This window comes from Ailuropoda melanoleuca, chromosome X (genome assembly GCF_002007445.2).
Source record: "Ailuropoda melanoleuca isolate Jingjing chromosome X, ASM200744v2, whole genome shotgun sequence".
Lineage (NCBI taxonomy): Eukaryota > Metazoa > Chordata > Mammalia > Carnivora > Ursidae > Ailuropoda > Ailuropoda melanoleuca.
The window spans coordinates 12,318,225-12,337,716 of record NC_048238.1 but is presented as its reverse complement, the minus strand read 5'-3'; the positions used below and the strand labels follow the sequence as shown (position 1 = coordinate 12,337,716).

Sequence of the window (19,492 nt, the reverse complement as noted above, 5' to 3'; positions counted from 1 at the left end):
CTTTTCTCTGATGACAAGAAGGGATCTGTAAGAGAGGGAGAGGGAGAGCTGGGCTGGGAAAAGGAGGAGGATAAAGAATGTGACATCTTTTCTACTCCATCCTGGTTCCTTCAGCATTGATTTTTGTGCCTTTCCATCCTCTCTCCTCCAGAGTGTTTCCTTCCTCAGAAACCCACCTCCCTTGACCACCCCGACACCACCCCGAATTCGAGGTTCTGCGAATTGAGTCCTCCTGGCCAGCTTAGCTTGTCAGGAGTCAGTACCACTTACATCTTTGTGTGCCTTGGAGATTTTGAGTATCTCCGAATAACTCCCGAGGCTTGGCTGGTAATTCTCCCAGCATCAGATACTGATTCAAGGCCATCTGTTACTGTTCAGAGCAAACGAAGTTTTGAGCGAGAGTTCCTGGTGGCTGTGATTAAATGTTTTCATGGGTTTTAACTGCCAGAGTCAGACAAAAGCAGAGGAGGACTTCGAATTGGGTGGAAGTCAAATGGAGGGAGCCGAGGTAGAGGAGAGGGCTGAGATGTCGTTACCCCCCTTCCCCTCCCAAGCTCAGGATGGAATTGAGACGTAGCCAAATGGGGATCCAAATATCCTCTTTATTACCAGTGAAATCTGGATAAGGGCACATGACTTGTCTCTTGAGACCTCTTGAGCTCGTAACACTTCCTGTACTTCCTTAAACCAGTCCTGGCAGAGCTTGCAGTCCTAGGCATCCTTTTCAGAGGCTGGCCTCTTAGCTTGTGGCAGAAGAGACAGAGAAAGACCGAGAAAACAGCCTAGCTGAGCGTGCTCAGGTCCTTGACTTGCCCTTACTAACCAGATGCCATCCTTCCCTCTCCCCTCCACCCCCAGGGCTAAGTGAGGAAGGCAGAAAGCAGCCTCCTTTTGCCTCTTGGGGACATTAGGGAAGGCTCTCTCAATATTCCTCAGCATGTTTTGTTAACTTATTGGATTTGACATTTAGCAGTGACCGCACCCCCCCGCCTCAGGGAAGGACAGAAGTTTGTCAGTGTGGACCTCTTCCCACCAAAGCTAACTTCAACTCTCTGGGATAAACTTGACCCCCAGAAGGGTCTGAAAGGAGTATAGAGAGAATTTTCATTAAATTAATTCCAAGGCGCATTGTATTCTAGGCTACACATTCACCCCCTCTCCTAGTTCCCTGTTGAATTATTCCTGACCATGTTGACAGGTGTGTGAGAAGCCCAAGTGGTAGCGTAAAAAATACCTAAATACTAAAATGTCCCAATCTTGGACACACCCATCATTAAATTTCTAGGAAGAAATCTAAACCCCCTGATCTAAAACATCTTGCCTTTATAAACCAAGTCCAAAGAAATTGTAATTTCTAATTACATGCTAAATAAAGTCCCAAAGCCTCCTTACCCAGCTTTAATTCTGCTTTGCTTGGGGGGAGTATGGATTTTCTTGTCCTTTATAAGCACCGCAGCCTGGCGTGTCACCTGGGCTGGATGTGGCTCCGTCAGGATGCCATACCTGAATTCTTTCTACACCACTTCTTCATCTCACTTGAGGAGTAGTCCTAGAAAGTAGTAAGAGGCACATTTATGGCAATACCAGCCCTGGTTCCATGAGTTGAGATTTCATTGTACAACCAAAACTCTAAGCCCTAGAGTGGTTATATCTGCAGAAAGTTGATGGACGTGGTCAGTCCAGAGCATTTCTATAGCTGGGAGAACAAAGCCAGGTGTCCATAGCGCCTCTGCGCTCTGAGCTGAAACATTCCTGCCTTCTTGAAAAGTCAGATGCTTGTGTTGCTGGCAACTCCGGGTACCGGGTCTTAAGAAAATCTTCCACCCAACTCTGGAAGGCTGATAAGAATATGAGGAGATGTTCTTCTAACCAATATGCAGAGAAGTAGAAATTCACATAATAGGCTACCACTTGACACCCTTCTGATTGGCCAAAGTTAGGAAGTTGGGTATTGTCAAGTATGGCAGGGATGGGAAGAAATAGAAGCTTCATGTATGGCAGGTGACTAACTGTATTCATTGAGGACAGTGCGCTGGTATTGCTTGGTTACTTAGTGAAGCTGGCACAGAATATAGAGTATGCCCCAGCATTTCCGCTCCTGGGTATTTGCTCCAGGAAAACTTCAACAAGTAGACCTATGACAGTGATCATCTCAGCATCATGGGTGGGGCAAGGGAGTCAGAGACGATGTCGGTGTCATCACTTAGGGAATGGATAGGTAGGAGATGGTGGTTACATATGATGGAATATAATGTAGCTGCCAGAAGCAATGGATTATATTTACTTATATCTACATTATTAGATTTCAGGAAATAATAGGGCATAAATCAGAGCAAGAAAGCAGTTTTGCACACAATAACACTTTTCGAGGATACCTGGATATCTAAATAAACATATGAAGGGTATTATTGAAAGGATGTTCATTATGGATACTCAACTAAGAGCCAGTGGGAGAATGGGATTGAATGGGGAAAAGTACAAAACAGAGGGGGCTCTCTGGATGTATGCTGACCATGTACCCTGGACCAATTGAATTCTATTTCCTGCACCCAAACCGGGGGAGGGGGGCGCAGGGGATAGAGATTGATTGATTTGTGTTCAGCAGCAGCTTTTAACTTGGTTAGTGTAGTTGACCTCCTGGGTAGGTGATTTAAGGGAATTCTAGGAAGCCCTACCATATGTCAAAAAACCTCAATTATTGAAACCATACCGTACCATTAGAGCCAATCCTTTGACAATATGATAGATTGAAAAGAGCATGGACGGTGGAGTCAAAGAGATCTGGGTCCAATTTTCAGCTCTGTTGTTTAATACCTCTGTGACCTGGGAAAATTATTTTGAGCCCTCACTTCCTTATCTGCCAAATGGGGATAATAATGAATCGGCTTTGAGTTATTTGTATGATGTATAATGTGCCTAGAGACATTAAGGGTAGTTAATACTTGTTCCCTTTTCCCTATCTGTCTCCCTTTCTGTTCCCACATTCCTTTTTATCATTAGGCTTTATTGACAGCAAATCTCTAGAACTTTTTGGGAAGGGAAATGAAAATGACTAACATCTTTCGTGGACTTACCAGGTACTAAATTCTAAGTCAGAACTGTCCAATAAAAACGTAATGGAAGCAACACGTAATTTAAAATATTCAGTAGTCACATTTAAAAAAAAAAAGTGAAACAGGTGAAATCAATTTTAATTTATTCAAGCCCAGTTATCCAAAATATTGTCATTTCAACACGTAGTCAGTGTAAGTTTATGAGATATTTTACATTTTTGTATCAAGGCTTTGAAATCTAGTGTGCATTTTACACTCACAGTGCATCTCGATTCACAAATGTGCCCAGTAGCCTCATGGTTGGCAGCAACGGTATTGGACAGGGACGTTCTGAGTGCTTTACATGTATCTGTTTTTTCCCCTCCCAATTTTTTTGTTAGTATTTTATATTTTATATTTTATTTTTATTTTTATTTTTTATTATTTTATTTTATTTATTTTTTCCTACTGATTTTACGTGGGTTCTCTGGAAAGCAGAGCCTGGGGCAGGTCTTTCATATAATCCCGGGGCAGCGAGTGTGAGGGAGACGGAAACTGAGACAGATCGTAGGTGGTGTACGATGCCTGTTCAGAAAGCTCTACCTCAGGACTTTCTAATGGAGAAAGACAGAAGAATGTTTCTGTCATTCCCCATCTTCCATCCCTCTTTGGCCAAAGCTCTCCCCATGGGGCTAATGCCCTTCCTTCTGGACTGTGTCACCTAGCCACTTCAGGCAGGCTCTGAGGAGGGTACGTACCACATCCGGTGGCTCAGATCTTCATGCCGGCCTGGGTGAGGACCCAGAACCTCGGCAGGTCTGTCAGGTCAAGCCCAGGAGCTCTGCAGCTGCTGTGGTTCCCAGCCCGGTGGGGGCAGTCAATGAGGACGGGACCAAGGACTCAGGGGCTAGTGAGGCTGAGAGACTCTGAGGAGGCACATGTTGTGTGATTTAACTTGGGTTCTCACAGCAGCAGCATGAGAGAGGGAACTGAGGCACAGAGAGATTAGCTGTGCTTCTAGCGAGTGACGGAGCTGGCACTCTGACTAGACGTCTGGCTCCGGAGTTTGTGCTCCACACCACGAGCTCATAGGTCCTTACCAGTCTGGCACAACCCAGCATAAATCAGATTTTTTTGCCGAGAACAGGTTTTTATCTGTAGAAACTTTAAGGACAGGGAGGCCTAAGAGGAGAGATTGGTTGTTGAAGGGTTCAGAGGAGATTCTTGACCCATAGTAATTTTGCTAAGAAGCTGACCACTTTCTACTTGCCTGGATGGGGGGTAAGTACTAACCCCTTCCGTGGGTCTCCAGCCCTCGAGTTGACTTGGCCAACTCTTTAATTTCTAAGAGCTGTTGCTGAATAGTAGGGAACCTCCTCTTCTGTTTGTGGATAGAGGGGAGGCCATATTGAATGGCCTCCAACTTCTGGAGCCTGTTTATAGACTTACTTTATTTAGATGGGTTGGTGTAGTAAGTTTGGGGATTTGGAAGTTGATCAAGGAAGAGAGAGGTTCGTGAGAGGTGGTAACACAGCTTTATTTGGCTGGTGCATGGGCAAAATTGCACGAGAAGGGAGGTCCCTTACAGTTGGGGACCTTCCAGAGACAAGGCCACATCCAGAAGGGGAAAGGAACAAGAGACTTCCGGGGAAAGTAGGGGAAATCAGAGAGGAGGCTTACCCGGCTAGATGACGTTGCTCAGCAACAAGGTAGAGGGCCTCCAGGACAGAGAGCTCCAAAGGGTGGCAGCAGTTTGGGGACTTTTCTAGCTGCAGGGTGTTATTTATTGCTAGGAGATGGTGGGTGCGATTTCATAGGGTATGTGCAGTAGGTAGGCTCTAAATGGCTAAAAATATGTTTATTTGGAATGTATTTAAAGCAATTGAATGTAAGGAGAATTTGAGTTGGCTTCAGCAGACTTGGGGCCAAACAACATAGGGGCCATCTCCAGCCTATTTGTGTAATAGTTGGACAGGAAACTTGCCATTCATTCACCTCTTTCATTGCTATGATGGTGTATTAGGCTATGAATGAAGTTCTTAGGGCAGCAAGAGTTTAGAGTTCATGATACTATGAGATGCTTTTCAGAGCCAACCAAGACCTACTCTTCCTTTTCTTTTCTTGGAATCAGAATGTCAGGCAGCAATAGACAGGAGAGATCAGCTCTCCAGCTCTTCCACCACCTTGAAGAGAAGGCTGCAGCCCACCTAGGTGGAAGGAAGTCTTTTCCAAGGTGACACAGCTCATTGTGGAAGGAATCTAGGCCCAGACTCAGGTCTCCTGGATTTTGCCGCGTTTTATTTGCACAGTGCCTCTGCCTTGCCGTACCATTCAGCCCTGGCGTATAAACTTGCTGAGGGTGTCTCTTTCCAGCTTGGGAATGCCTTGTCTCTTTTTCATGGAAGGAAACTTCAGAAAGAATCTTTCTCTCTTTCTACACCAAAAGGGTACCTTCAGGCATGTGTCCGTACAAGCAGATACCCCTGACTGAGTCAGAATGTTCTGTAAACGATCACATAGGAGAAGCCCTGTGCCATAATAAATTCCCCCTGAATCATATCTGCACAGAAGTAGCCGGCCCAATGCTCTGTGAAATTTTATCTTTGCCAAATAGCTTCCCATCTTGATGCACTTTCTTGCAAGAACCCTTAAAAACATCTTAGTAAATACCAAATGTAACTAATAGAGATTAAAAATATTATAAAGCCCTGTGAGGAATATTCTAGCATCAGTTAATAGATTTCGCTGATTCAGCCCTGGAACATGTTACCCATGGATAGAGGCACGGGATAGGAAGGCTCCCTCTTGACATATTTGGGGGTCATTGTGGTTTTATTGTACCATTGCCTTTGTAAAATTGTGGATGGGTCATTCATATAAGGGATGGGTGTTTGTTCTTCCTCTGGTTTTAATTTTCCCAAAATGAAAGCATCTCTAGCCCAACTTCAGGCAATACTGCTGACTCAGAGTGAGGCGGTCCAAGTTCAGTTTCACAGTTAACATGCCTCTGCTTAGATGTCAGGACTGCGAGTCCTATCAGCATCTTTATTTCCTTCCGCTTTAGCTTTTCTCTCCTCACTACCCCTCTCCTCAACTGAAGGGGTTACTGTTACTGTCGACAACAGGACTGCTCAGGATAAGATACTGTAGACCCTGGACTGAAGGGTAATTTGGCTATGTCCAGAACTCTCGGTCAGCTGGCCAGCTTGGTGCTCGAGATTTCCTGAAATCCCTTATGGTTGACAGAAGTTAAAAATGTCTGGCTCTCTCTCTCACCCCATACAGAGTTGTTGGCATCTTGCCGAAGTGTTCCCTGTCGTTTCTTTACGTAGCACTTCATGTATATGTCAAAATACGATTACGAAGTTGTAATCCTCCCACGATACCTTTGGCACTGAGGCTGGAAACTAATCTTTCCCGCTCCTTATCAGAATTCTTTAAAATAATCAAGAACTCAGAAATCCGAGTGCTTTGGATTGGAGACAGAAGACTTACCATTTCATTGAAGAGCATCAACTTTTTCTGAGCAATGAGATTGGAAGTTTGCTTTAAATAATGCGGTAAATGTACTTTGCACTTCCTCAAAGCCTTAAGATCTCCGGGAGGGAGAGTAAGGTATGGTTCTCTACTTGGGGGCCAAGGGGTCTGGCAGTGAGTTTCTTGAGTGTGTGTGAAGATGTTAATGGTAGAGAAAAGGGGTCTGTGCTGCTGGGTTTTTTCCCCCGTGCAAAGCCCAGCAGACCATGAGAGTAGGACGAGGAGACTGGGAAGCCCGGTGGGAAGTGTACCAGATCATGCCAAGGGCTCCTTATGGAATAGATCTGCCTCTGTTAGTTGGGGCTGCTGAGCTAGTTAGTGAAGTTTTCTTCATTAAGTCTCTTCCTTGTGATTGACAGAAAGAGAACCTACCTGAAATAGACCCAAGAAGATAATCATCAGGAAAAGATAAGGCAACTGGGACAATTGATTAACCATTCATAAAAAGACACCAGTTTCGCTCACGATCTCCTACCTCATAGCTAAATAAATCCAACATAAAGAATTAAATGTTAAAAATCGAGAACTAGAAAAATGTAGGAAGACATGTGATCTTTGGATGGGGAAAGACTTTCTACTTTTAAAAGCATCAGAAGGAAAAGACTGATAGCTCTGACCCATGTTAGAACGGCTGTAAATGAAATGAAAGCCAAAAACAACCTGGGAGATTTTTACAGCAAATATTACTAAGTCTAGTAGCCTTAATTTATTTAAAAAAAAAACCTTTCATATAAATTGATAAGAGAAGCACCTAATTCCCTTGGCGCCCTGTTACCCCCCCCCCCATTTTCGGCTGCCGCTCAGTCATAGCCACAGATTTGTCTGCACGTGTTGTGTCCGCTCCCCAACATTCTCGGGGAGCTCAGCCTGGCATCCAGCCCCATCATTGCCTAGAGTCGCCACTGACTTCCATGGAGCAAACCCAGGGGTCGTCTTTTCTTTTCACGTTGACTCTTCCTTTACAGGGGTTGACAGCTTCCTCCTTCTCCACGCCCTCTCTTCTTTCTTTGGTCTCTGAGGTGATGGGTCCTTTGGGTGCTCCTTGCTCCTTCAGTTTCCTTTCTCAGGTAGGTCCCCTTTCCTCTACCAGACCCGACACATTCGAGTTCCCTGGATCTCAGTCCTGAGTCCTCTCTCTTCGAACATCATCTCCCTAAGTGATCTTGTCCATCCCATGGATATAGGTGCCATTTACAGTCTTACATCTCCCACACTGCTACTCAGAGCACAAGCCTTACCTCTGAGCTCCGTGTGCTCATTTATTCAACCACCTCCTTGACATCTCCTTTTTCACGTTCCCAGTCCTGTCCCATTTAAAATAGCAGAAGTTGAATTCTTGTTCCTCCTCCTCCCACATGTCTTAACAACAAACCAATGAAAACTTTCCCGTCCAGTCTTTTCCATCTTAATAAATGAATGATGCTCACCGCTCAGAGAAAAAACATGGTGGTCATCCTTATTCCTTCTCCTCCCCAACCCACATCCAGTCCATTAACAAAACCTCTCTATTTCTAAAATACATTTTAGATGTATCTACCTTACTCCTATCCCCTGTCCAGTCCTGGACAGACCCGCTGTAGCAGCCTCTATCTCCTGTTCTCACTCCCTTTCAGTTCTCCAAATTGTGGCTCAAGACCTCTGTCTAAGGTAAAAATTGGATCTGTGTGTTCCTGTTGTACTTTTGTTTTCCTGTTGTACTTCTAAAGAAACCCCAGATACCAGGTCTTTTGTGACTCTCTGAACTTATCCCATACCATTCTCTGCAGCCGCCTCTCTGCCTGTCACTGTCCTCTCACTGCCTTGAGGCCTTTGCACGGGCTATACTCCTTTCTCTGACTGGAAACCTTTTACTCTCAATTCTGTTCATTTGAGGCCTTCCATTTCTCCCCTCATTTTCTCTCTCTACACCCTATTTATTTCTTTTATAGCATGTGTAATTTTATATTTAATTTACATTGTCTTCCTCACTAGAAAGGAAACGCCACACAGGCCGAGTAGGTCTGTTATTCAACAATATACATATCCAACGACTAACACACTACATGCCCTCAATCAGAATTTCTTGCATGAGGGAACTAATTAACAAATGAGTGAAAACTAGGTAATGAGCAGATATTTTATAAAACGGGATATACAAATGGCCTAATTAATACATAAGAAGCAGCTAGAATAGTGCCTGGTACATACTAAGCCCTTACATATTTCGCTATTGTTATTCTTTTTTAAAGATTTTATTTATTTAACAGAGAGAGAGAGAATGAGCGTGCACATGAGCAGGGGGAGTGACAGAGAGAGAGAGAGAAGCAGACTCCCTGCTGAACAGGGAGCCCGATGCGAGGCTCGATCCCAGGACCCCCGGGATCATGAACCCAAGCCAAAGGCAGACACTTAACTGACTGAGCCACCCAGGTGCCCTGCTATTGGTATTCTTGCATTGATAATACTTAATAGTAATATCACCCAAAGTTATAGCAACATCCAAAGAGCAAGGAGATAACAATTTCTGCTTTTTAAATTAACTAAAATTAAAAAAAATATAAGACACTCAACATTTTGATGAAATGGGCACTTTTTGGAGGTAGTTACCAAGTGATTTGACAAAAAAACAATTTGGATGAAAGCAATTCAGTTAGTATAAGAATTGGTCAAAATGATTTTTTGTTCAAAAACAAGGACTGCTAGACCCTGGTTGTTCAGAGACTGGTATTTGTACTATGGAGGCGATGCCTTTAAACTTTTTTGTAGATTAAGCTTTTTTCCTTATTTTTTCTTTTTGTCTATTCAAAGATTTTTCAGATTTTTTTTTCCTTTCCTTTTTTCCCCCCAGAAATTAATCCTTCCCTTCCATATTTGTGACGAAGATGCATTAGAGAAAAAAATCCAAATGTGCAACAATAGGTGATTTGTTGGAATGAATTAACTTACTAACAATTGGGGGTTAAATGGGGGAAGAAACAACATTTAGAGCATGTAACTAGTTGAAAAACTGCCCTGTGGTGTAGAAAAATTACCAATGACTAACAGTAGGCTTGTTCAGCAAAATTGCTGTTCAGTCACATGGTTGTGTTGACCAGTTTGCTTTTGGCCGCATGACATTTAGCCATAAACCTGTAGATACCTCAAGAGCCCTTATAATGTCTAGACTTTTAGGCTCAAAATTTCACTATGAAGGGAAAAGTTGAAATGTGGTTAAAGATTCATGTGCAGAAGGAGGAGTTAAGATGGTGGAGGAGTAAGGGGACCCTGAGCTTGCCTTGCCCCTCGAACACAGCTAGATTGTTATCAAATCATTCTGAACACCCAAGAAATCAGTTGGTCGTCTGAGAGAACAAAAACTGCAAGTCTACAAGTAGAAAAGTGACCACCTTTTGGAAGGTAGGAGGTTCAGAGAGTTGACGTGGGGGCGTTAAAGCTGTGGGTATGGCAGCGGGGAGGGGGCTGCTTACCGAGGCTACTGCTAAGTATTAAAAGCGGCGGAGCCCCAAATCTGAACTTTTAGAAGTCTGCTACCATGGGGAACGAGCCTGGCTTCAGGGCGCTCAGGTGGTGAAGGAGGGCAGAATCCCAGGAGTCACAGCATGGGCTGAGGATCCGCTGGGTCACAAGAACGGGTGGTGCCAGCCTACGGCTGTGTCCCCAGGAAGCTGGCTCGGAGCCTCGGGTCTTGGTGCCTGCTTTCTGCTCTGCTTGGCTGTAAACTGAACCACTGTGAGGTCGTGTGACCACTTTCCTGGGACCAGCCAGGAAGTGGCAAAAGCCCAGCGAGACCCTCCCCCAGAGGAACAGCGCCCGTCCATGTTGCAGGAATCCCAAAATCTGGACTTTTGAAACTCAGTCACGCAGCTGAGAGAAAAAAACTCAGACATAGGCAGAGTGAATGCAGGTTTCAGGTGGAAACCAGGGACACAAGTAGGGTGATTGATTGTTCTGTGTGGGCTCACTGAGGAGTGGGGGGCCCCAAACTTCCAACTCTGGGGCTGGAGAGCAGAGTGCCACCATATCCCGCTCTATTCATCCCTCCCATCAGCACTGAAAGCCTTCAGGGAGCAAAACAGCGCCACCTAGTGCAGGCTGGAGCCGCTTACACCAAAGGGCCCCGCGGCCCCTGGAGGCACATTTCCAGTTAAATAATTTGTCAGTCTGAGAATCAGCCCAGCAGGCTCCTCCCGCAGAAAACCAGCGCAAACAACTCACTTGAAGCACGTCTCCTGATCATAGAGTTCTACAAAGCTTCAGCTCTAGGGGAAATAGGATCCAGCTTCCTTTTCACTTTTATTCTTTACATTTCTATTGTTTTTCATTTATTTTCTTTTTCCAATTCCCTTTTAAAATTTTTTTATTAGATGTTAAAACAAAGACTGTACAAGAGTTGAAGAAGGACATTCTATCATAATTAAGGAGTCTATCCATCAAGAAGATCTAACAGTTATGAATATTTATATCTCAACTTGGGAGTACCCAAATATATAAATTGATGACTAATAACCATAAGGAAACTCATTGATAATAGTACAATAATAGTAGGGGACTTTAACACCCCACTCACAGCAATGGACAAGTCATCTAAGCAGAAAATCAACAAGGAAACAATGGCTTTTTGAATGACACACTGGATCAGATGGACTTATATATTCAGAACATTTCATCATAAAGCAACAGAATACACATTCTTTTCAAGTGCACTTGGAACATTTGCCAGAATAGATAACATACTGGATCACAAGTCAGCCCTCAACAAGTATAAAAAGATCAAGATCATACCATGCATGTTTTCAGACCACAACACTATGAAACTTGAAGTCAACCACAAGAAAAAATTGGAAAGACCTCAAATACGTGGAGGTTAGAGAACATTCCTACCAAAGAACATCCTACAACCCCTAATGAATGGGTTAACTAGGAAATTAAAGAAAAAAGAAATACATGGAAGCAAATGAAAATGAAAACACAACAGTCCAAAACCTTTGGGATGCAGCAAAGCCAGTCCTAAGAGGGAAGTATATTGCAATAAAGACCTACCTCAAGAAGCAGGAAAAGTTTCAAAGACACAACCTAAACTCATGCCTAAGGAGCTAGAAAAGGAACAAAAAATAAAGCCAAGAGCCAGGAGAAGAAGGGAAAATAAAGATTAGAGCAGAAATGAACAACATAGAAACAAAAACACCAGAATGGATTAACAAAACTAAGAGCTGGTTTTTTGAAAGAATTAATAAAATTGATAAAACCCCAAGCCAGATTTATCAAAAAGAAAAGAGAAAGGACCCAGATAAAATCACAAATGAGAGAGATCACAACCAACACCATAGACATATAAAGAAGTATAAGCAAATACTCTGAGAAATTATATGCCAACAAACTGGGCAACCTGATAGAAATGGGCAAATTCCTAGAAACCTATGAACTACCAAAACTGAAACAGGAAGAAATAGAAAATTTGAACAGACCTGTAACCAGCAAAGAAATTGAATCAGTAATCAAAAATCTCCCAACAAATAAAAATCCTGGGCCAGATGGCTTCCCAGGGAAATTCTACCAGACATTTAAAGAAGAGTTAATACCTATTCTTCTCAAACTGTTCCAAAAAGTGGAAGGAAAACTTCCAAACTCATTTTATGAAACCAGCATTACCTTGATTCCAAAACCAGACAAAGACCCCACTAAAAAGGAGAATTACAGACCAATATCCCTGATGAACATGGATGCAAAAATTCTCAATAAAATATTAGCAAATCAAATTCAACCGTACATTAAAAGAATTATTCACCGTGGTCAAGTGGGGTTTATTCCTGGCCTGCAGGGGTGGTTCAGTATTTGCAAATCAATCAATGTGATACACCACATTAATAAAAGAAAGGGTAACACTATGAACCTGTCAATAGATGCAGAAAAAGCATTTGACAAAATACAGCATCGTTTCTTGATGAAAACCCTCAACAAAGGAGGGATAGAGGGAACTTAACATCCTAAAGGCCATAAATGAAGGACTTACAGCTAATATCACCCTCACTGGGGAAAAACTAAGAGCCTTCCCGCTATGGTCAGGAACAAGACAACATGTCTACTCCCACCATTACTTTTAAACATAGTACTAGAAGTCAGAGCCTCAGCAATCAGACAATAAAAAGAAATAAAAGGTACCCAAATCAGCAAGCAAGAAGTCATACTTTCATTATTTGCAGATGACAGGATACTCTATGTAGAAAACCTTAAAGACTCCACCAAAAAAATTGCTAGAACTCGTACTGGAATTCAGCAAAGTCGCAGGATATAAACTCAATGTGCAGAAATCTGTTGCAACTCTATACACGAATAACGAAGCAGCAGAAGAAATCAAGGAATTGATCCCATTTGCAATTGCACCAAAAACAATAAGATACCTAGGAATAAACCTAACTGAAGAGGTAAAAGATCTGTACTCTGAAAACACTAGATCGCTTATGAGAGAAATTGAAGAGGACACAAAGAAATGGAAAGACATCCCATGCTCGTGGATTGGAAGAACAAACATTGTTAAAATGTCTATAGTACCCAAAGCAGTGTACACATTTCGTGCAATTCCTGTCAAAACACCACCAGCATTTTTCACTGAGCTAGAACAAACAATCCTAGGATTGGTGTGGTACCACAAAAGATCCCAAATAGCCAAAGCAGTTCTGAAAGAGAAAAAACTGGAGGCATCATGATTCCGTATTTTGAGCTGTATTACAAAGCTGTAGTCATCAAGACAGTTTGGTACTGGCACAAAAACAGCCACATAGATCAGCGGAACAGAACAGAGAACCCAGAAATGGACCCACAACTATGTGGTCAGCTAATCTTTGACAAAGCAGGAAAGACTATCCAATGGAAAAAAGTCTCTTCAACAAATGGTGTTGGGAAAACTGGACAGCCACATGCAGAAGAATGAAACTTAACCACTTTCTTATACCGTATACAAAAGTAGATTCAAAGTGGATGAAAGACCTAAATGTGAGACAGGAGTCCATCAAAATCCTAGAGGAGAACACAGGCAGCAACCTCTTTGACCTCAGCTGTAACAACTTCTTACTAGACCCGTCACTGGAGGCAAGGGAAACAAAAGCAAAAATGAACTACTGGGACTTCGTCAAGATAAAAACCTTCTGCACAGCAAAGGAAACAGTCAATAAAACTAAAAGAATCCTGTGGAACAGAAGAAGATATTTGGAAACATAGCTGATAAAGGGTTAGTATCCAAAATCTACAAAAAACTTCTCAAACTCAACACCCAAAAAACAAATAATCCAGCTAAGAAATGAGTACAAGACATGAATAGACACTTTTCCAAAGAGGACATCCACTTGGCTAACAGACACATAAAAAGAGGCTCAACATCACTCATAATCAGGGAAATACAAATCAAAACCCCAATGAAATACCACCTCACGCCAGTCAGAATGGCTAAATTTAACAACACAAGGAACAACAGGTGTTGGCAAAGATGTTTAGAAAGGGGAACCTTCTTGCGCTGTTGGTGGGAATGCAAACTGGTGCATCCACTCTGGAGAACAGTATGGAGGTTCCTCAAAAGGTTAAAAATAGAACTGCCTTACGATCTACCAAGTGTACTACTAGGTGTCTATGCAAAAGATATAAAAATACAGATTCAAAGGGGTATATGCACCCCTATGTTTACAGCAACATTATCAACAATAGCCAAACTATGGAGAGAGCCCAATTGTCCACTGACTGATGAATGGATAGGGAAAATGGTGTGTGTGTGTGTGTGTGTACGTACACACGTACGTACATTGGACTATTAGCCATCAAAAAGAATGAAATCTTGCTGTTTGCAACAATGTGGGTGGAGCTAGAGAGTATTCTAAGCAAAATAAGTCAGAGAAAGACAAATACCATGTGATCTCACTCACATGTGGAATTTAAGAAAGAAAACAGATGAACATATGGGAATGGGGAAAAGGAAAAAAGGAGAGAGGGATACAAACCATAAGAGATACTTAACGATAGAGAACAAACTGAGGATTGATGGAGGGAGGCATGTGGGGGATGGGCATTAAAGAGGGCACTTGTCATGATGAGCACTGGGTGTTGTCTGTAAGTGATGAATCACTGAATTCTCCTCCTGAAACCAATATTGCACTGGATGTTCAGTAACTAAAATTTAAATTTGAAAAGGATTTACGTGCAAAGATATTTATTAGAAGTTAGCAGTGATGCAAAAAAAAAAAAAAAAAAAAGACCCGAACAAACCATAAAACATAACATCCAACAGTAGGGGGATGATCCAACATGAAGGCGAGGGTCCCAGAATAGGTGGAAATTCTGTTTCTTTTTTAGGGTATTGAGCGTTTGCACTTGTTAGTACGATTACTTAGAGGAATCTGCTTAAGCAACATATAGTGAGATTGAGCATTTGAGTGTATTTCCCGAAAAAACAACGAAATCATAAAAGGTTTTTGAAAACCTTCCCACAAAGAAATGGGAATGTGTTTATTACAGCTCTGACATGTGACAAATTGCTACCGCTTGCTTTTAGAGAAAGCCAGCATGGTGGCAAAATTAGCAGCATTCAGCAGTTAGTGGATGGCAGTTACGTGTGAAAGGAGCAGAGGCGAAGTCAAAGAGACCTTGCGCCACGCTCACATGCAGCAGCCCGTGCAGTGTGCTCTCTCCTTTCTCGTGGGAAGACGTTTTAAGCCACATGGCTTCCATGTGGAAGTGATTTCATCTTCTTAATTAAGATCACATTTACGAATAAAAGCAGAGTCAGGAAGCCAGCTTGACAAGGGTATCCTACCGAAAGCCAGGGTGAGCAGGAAGTCTTTGAAGGATCTAAGATGAAGGTAGCTGGGGTTCGGAAGGAAGTGGTTTTGTAGACCTTGTTTGGTCTTGCTTGCATTGCAGTCGTTTAATCCTGACATTTATAGAGAAAGAGAGACAAGGCTTGTCTGGGTTTGGTAGCACCCCTGTTGTTGTAGTTTAGCCAGAATTTCCCCTTAACCTCTTCTGAATAGTTTTATGTTACCTTCTGGAAGCTTTGCCTACATATTTGAATTCTAAGATTTTAAGCAATTGGATTTTTCAAATACAGACTAAAACCTTTAAAGCTAAGTTTCCTAAATACTTTTAACAGAAATATGAAATGAGAAGAAAGACAAAAGAGGAGTAGCCTTGGATTTCAGTACCTGTGCAGGCATTATTGATCAGGACCAAAACAGGGAAAAGGAAAAAGAAAACAATTTCACTGACGGACTTTAAGTGCGTTAGTTCTGTTTATGTTGAAATAGATTTGTAGAATAATATTTTATTTTAGGTTGTCATGGGCTGATTTATTTTAATCCTGTGGAAATAGATATACATTGATAGGTAAATTTTAACCAAAAAAGAATGATTTGTTGAATTAAATTCTCATTCTGTTTTGAGGACTATATTAATAGTTGAGTACTATACACAAAAATAAACAAAACAGAACAAGGAAAGAATGTCCTAATGGTGATCTTTCTTTATGGTTGCAAATCAACAGTGTGTGTAACAGAAAAATTAAATCTAGGTTTGCTCAAAGTGCATTCAAGGCTGGAATTATCTTTGAGTTAAATGAACATAATTTACATTTGTTATTTCAACAGAGTTACATGGAAGATCAAAATTTTTAAAAAAAATCTTTTCAGAAACGATGTGTATATAATATGTGTGTGTATATATATATATATATATATACACCTACACTCATGGGAACAGCTTTCAAATTGATTTTATCTCATTATGGATTAATTGAAACAGAAAAATATACATTAGGTTTGGGGTAGTTGATTATTCAAGATGTGTGTTATTAAAATTTTCAATTCTTCCATTTTCAGTACAAAAAAGGATATTAGAATTAGGATCCTCTTTTAGGCTATAGATGTAAAAAACACTTTCAAAATGAATTAAAAATTTCCCTTTAGCCCTTTTCACACTGTAAGATGATGGGATATATTTGTGGCTTAATAATCTGTCTCATTGGTTTCTGTTTAGATTTTTGTAAATGAGTACAGAAATACAGAATTCTGTGTGTAGAGTTTCTGTGTACACCTGTGGGTCTGTATAGTGGCAGTCTTAGTGAAATAGGCTACTATTTTTTGGCCGGTATGGATGAGGTTGAGAAGCTTGAGGCGGGAAGAAAAGCAAAAGAGCTGACCAGGAGGACAAGACCTATCACTGCGGTGGAGGGCAAGGGTAGAGCAAGTTAACCAGTGGCTCCCCACTCACTCCCTACTGCTCTAGTTGCCCTCCCTTGTCCCAGACACACTCTCCCTTCTTGACAGTGCTAGTCTGAGAAATCAGAAAGGAACTTTCAAAATTAGAACGTGGAGGTAAACATTAATTTTCTGACTCAGATTTTTAGAACCATACATGGATTTAAACATCAGCGAGTCCTATCATGAGATTTTCAGATGCGTGAACTAAGCCCGGTAGAAGATAAGTGCTTTGTCGGTCGGCGGGAAAAGCAATGCTAGCATCAGTTCAGGAGTAGTTTTATGACTACATTCTGGGAGAATTCTAGTAAAAATTAAACTAAGGGCCTCTCTGCGATCAATCTCTTTGCTCTAGGCAGAAGTTAGGAGAGACAATTAAACGAAACCGGGATTCTTTTTCTAGAGGAGAACCAAATAGTGCCCAGGCAGAAGAATCATCAATATTATGTGAAGTTGACCCTTGATCTTTTTATTTTATTTATTTATTTTTAAGTAATCTTTTTTTTTTTTTAAGATTTGATTTATTTATTTGACAGAGATAGAGACAGCCAGCGAGAGAGGGAACACAAACAGGGGGAGTGGGAGAGGAAGAAGCAGGCTCCCAGCGGAGGAGCCTGATGTGGGGCTCAATCCCAGAACACCGGGATCACGCCCTGAGCCAAAGGCAGATGCTTAACCACCGTGCCACTCAGGCGCCCCTATTTTTAAGTAATCTTTACCTTCAACACGGGGCTTGAACTCATGACACTGAGATCAAGAGTCCCATGCTCCACCAACTGAGCCAGCCAGGCGCCCCTACCCTTGATCTTTTTAGAAGTAATTTTAGAAGACTTCATCAGAAAAAAACGGATCCTTTCCAGATGGTGCCGTATGCACCTAAGGACCGTAAAGAATTAGATCCTGTGTCCCATGGGTGCTGCTGCCCTTGGTTCACGTACATTTCAGCATCTTCAGATTGACTGTGAACGTTTGGCCTCAGGTTGCACTCAATGCCACAAGTCTTTCTGGTTTCATTTATGTGTGCACGAGGGCATTTCCTTTTGCAGTCTTTGAAGCTGTACTGATGCAGCTTGGCCTTCTAAGCCACATAAAACCACATGCCAGACCTTTTATTTATTTATTTTTAAAAAGATTTTATTTATTTATTCTACAGAGATAGAGACAGCCAGGGAGAGAGGGAACACAAGCAGGGGGAGTGGGAGAGGAAGAAGCAGGCTCCCAGCGGAGGAGCCTGATGTGGGGCTCGATCCCATAACACCGGGATCACGCCCTGAGCCAAAGGCAGATGCCTAACCGCTGTGCCACCCAGGCGCCCCCATGCCAGACCTTTTAAAACCCACAGCTTCACAAATGAGATATTCATAGGAAAGGGGACAATCTTCTGATAACATTATTTACGATTCTCTATTCCAAAATTTAATGTACAGACATACACTTTGACCATACCAAATCACCTGTCCTGAAGAGAGCCATTTTGCTACATGCAGGTCACGACGCTGCTGAGTAACACCTTATGTATACTGTAAACAAACGTATTACTATGCATGGGATTTTTCCATTATGAAAATCCGTTGGTGAATATTTATTGAATACCTATATGTGACAGGCAGCGTGGGTTGGCCCTGGTGAAAGGCAGCAATGTTCATGTCCTCATAGTGTTTATAGAAATATTCTCTGCAAAATGATGCCTTTATCAAGGATGGTAAATAATTCCAGGCTCTGGATTCTCTTTTGGTCTGTTTACACGTGCGTGTTTTTAATGAATGTAAGCTTTTTATTAAAATAGAGTATAGACACAGAACAGTATATAAACCAAGTGGATAGCTCAGAAAAATTTTCACCCAGTGAACACACCCACGAACCAGAAGCCAGGGTAAGAGGCAAACGTTGTTTGGCCTCAGACGTCTCCTTTTTAACCCCTTCCAGCTACAGAGTTTCCCAAGGTAACAACTTTTCTGACTTCTGACATCATAGGTTAGTTTTGCCTTATTTTGAACTTCATAGAAATGGAATCATATAGTATATGATCTTCTGTGCCTGCCTTCATTTGCTCAGTGTTACGATTGTGGGATTCATCATAGTAGATTCCGTTATGTAAGTAAATTACAACTCATTTATCCCTTCTGTCGTTAAAGATAGCTGCAGTGGTTCCTGTTTTTGGCTGTTACTGACAGTATCACTATCGAGATTCATGTACTTGATTTTGGTGAACATTTCTGTCGGGGATCCACCAATGTGTGGAATGCTGGGTCATAGGTTATGCCTCTGCTCATCTGTACTGCATACTGCCAAGCAGTTTTTTGCAGTGTTTATACCAAGTTCTAGTCCCACCAGCAGTGTATGAATGTTCCAGTTACTCCACATCCTTGCCAAATTTGGTGTTATGCGTTTTTTCATTTTTGTGTGTATTTTCAGTTTTTAAAAAGCCAGAACCACTGGGGCTTTGTTGTAAACAATGAGACATCATAAAAGTTCATAGCAACAGTGATAATCCCTTGGATTTTGGTCTGTGCCGATGATTCAAATGGTATCATAGTGGATTACGAACCCTGCTTAACTGTTGATGGATTCAAAGCCACTGTTTACAGCGGAAAATCCTGCAGAAGTTTGCCTTTCGCACATCTGCAATTGTGCCTTTTTCAAGCCAGTGGTGGTGAACACCCCCCCTTTTTTTTTTTTTTTTTTTCTAGAGGGCCAAGTTAGAAAAAA

General features: G+C 41.9%; 1 protein-coding gene across 5 annotated transcripts in view; it reads left to right on the top strand.

Moving 5' to 3' along the window:
* PIR (pirin) overlaps positions 1-19,492 on the top strand; it is a 102,251-nt gene that overhangs the window by 46,128 nt on the left and 36,631 nt on the right. The window lies entirely within an intron of this gene.